The following is a 2,314-nucleotide window of genomic DNA, read 5'->3' as shown; positions in this document are numbered from 1 at the left end:
TAATTATACAAAAAAATCATTCCAATAATGTTATAACTATGTTCTATTTATTCAGACTCTATAAAGCATAATTGTTTTTATTATAATTATCCTTAATAATTGAAGTATTACTTTACTGCAAAAGAATCATACTGAACTATGTAAAATACTACTTAAGTATTGTTATCTTAGTCAAAATAACATATATAATTATTATATTATGTGTTTATGTAATTATAATTCATTTCGTTGTAGCCCCTGAAATCTCTGTCTTCCTAAGAATACAGACAGTCAAGAATTTTTGGCCTTTGTGCCTCTAAGAGTAATAAAATTTTATTACAAGCCATCTTGAAACATATTCCTTGTCTAACTTAAAAACCTTAGTTTAGGTAATAAAAATGTTCTCATTAGCCATTAGGAGAAATTATGTAAACATATTAATAAACAGGATAGCAGCACTGGGTCAGTGTTATACTAATAACGTAATACAGTGTGTAAAAGTAATGTAAATTATGTAGTATGTAATAATTTTATACATTGCAAAATGGTGTTAAGCAGAGTGTACTAACATTTCATACCAAGGTTTAATTTGAGGAGCTTGTCACAATTGCCCTGTCATCTGCTCACCCACTGTTCCTGACAGGTCTCTGACACCAACTCATAATTGCTTAGGAAAAAATTAGCATTTGGCCTTTCTCAGCCAAACTCACCTAGACTTATAAATGAAAGTTCCTGCTCCAGAGTCAATGTTTTTTTTCAAGGTTAGATAAGCAAGAAGAAACTAAATTATAAGTAGAATGCATAAGTCCATACCTGCATTAAGACCAAAACTCATAAAGCAGATATATGTCAAGCATGCCTCCAGAGTAATAAAAACTATGCAGAGTTTGTTGGTTTATTTATAACATATCCAGTATTGAAATAATTGCTATGGTTATCTTTTTAATTTTCCATTGACAAATTACAAATCCAATTATCACTTTAAAACTTCACTTCCTGTAATCCCAGCACTTTGGGAGGCCGAGGTGGGTGGATCACCAGGTCAAGAGATCGAGACCATCCTGGTCAACATGGTGAAACCCCGTCTCTACCAAAAATACAAAAAATTAGCTGGGCACGGTGGCACGTGCCTATAATCCCAGCTACTCAGGAGGCTGAGGCAGGAGAATTGCCTGAACCCAGGAGGCGGAGGTTGCGGTGAGCCGAGATCGCGCCATTGCACTCCAGCCTGGGTAACAAGAGCAAACACTCCATCTCAAAAAAACAAACAAACAAACAAACAAACTTTACTTCCCATTGGGAACATTTTATTCTTTTCTTTAAAGATAGAGTCCTATAGTGCTAATTTTCACTTGAAATCTAAGTTGTGATTTTTTTTCTTTTATAAAAATGGACTTGTACTTACTTTGGTAGCACATATACTAAAATTAAAATGATACAGAGAAGATTAGCATGGCCTCTGTGCAAGGCTGACTCACAAATTCATGAAGTGCTCAATATTTTCATGAAAATGGCCATACTGCCCAAATAAATTTATAGGTTCAATGCTATTCATCTTCATTATTATCATCTTTTTTATCTTTATCCAACTTTCTGTGAACTTAACTTTTTTAAATTTGATAGTTTAAATTATGATCAATTGGTAATTCTTCAACTACATGTAAATTACCCTCTAGTTTCCACTTCAGCTACAACTTATAATTTTATATAAATATTCTTATAAATAATGGTAAGGTTCTAAATATTTTCAAACTTGTATCATGCTTTTATCTTTTTTAATTATATAATTTCCTTTCTGCAGTTTTACATAATAGATATTGAATATGTTTTTTTCATATCATTTTTGCTCAGAGAAGTTTTGAAGTACACTTTTTATTTCATTTTGATTGGAGCTTGCTGCTTGGCCTGACACATGGGTAAATTTCATAAATGTCTCACATCTGACTTGGAAAAAACTGACTGTTTTCCATTTTTGAGTAGGATATTCTACACAGACTAAGCTGCAACATAAATGAAAATTTTGCCCTTTTTTGGTGGCTATGAACCTCATCTTTCTAACTCTGACAGTGGGGAGGGCAGTTGATTGATGGCCTCTGCCACTGTCCTTCATCTACCACTGCATTTGTGCCAAAGTCGAAATACCCCTAGGAGGCTTATAGGCAATGCCTGACCTATTTTTTTATTATATTGACTTCCTCTACTGGACAACTTTGGCTCGACAACTGCATTGGTTTCCTAGAGCTGCTGTAACAATTATCAAAGCATCAGTGACTTAAAGCAATTGAAATTCTTTCTAACTGATGCTAGAAGCAGAAGTCTGAAATAAGTAACACTG

The 2,314-nt window shown here is 33.4% G+C and overlaps 1 non-coding gene across 1 annotated transcript; it reads left to right on the top strand.

Annotated features, from left to right (window-relative positions):
- Positions 1 to 1,376: 1,376 nt before the first annotated feature.
- Positions 1,377 to 1,483, top strand: LOC118152504 (U6 spliceosomal RNA). Its single transcript, XR_004741265.1, has one exon. It is a non-coding gene; the product is annotated as a U6 spliceosomal RNA (small nuclear RNA).
- Positions 1,484 to 2,314: the final 831 nt, after the last annotated feature.

The sequence above is a fragment of the Callithrix jacchus genome, chromosome 3, assembly GCF_049354715.1.
Source record: "Callithrix jacchus isolate 240 chromosome 3, calJac240_pri, whole genome shotgun sequence".
Classification (NCBI taxonomy): domain Eukaryota; kingdom Metazoa; phylum Chordata; class Mammalia; order Primates; family Cebidae; genus Callithrix; species Callithrix jacchus.
Note: the sequence above shows the minus strand (reverse complement) of the source record. Positions and strands in the feature narration are given on the sequence as shown.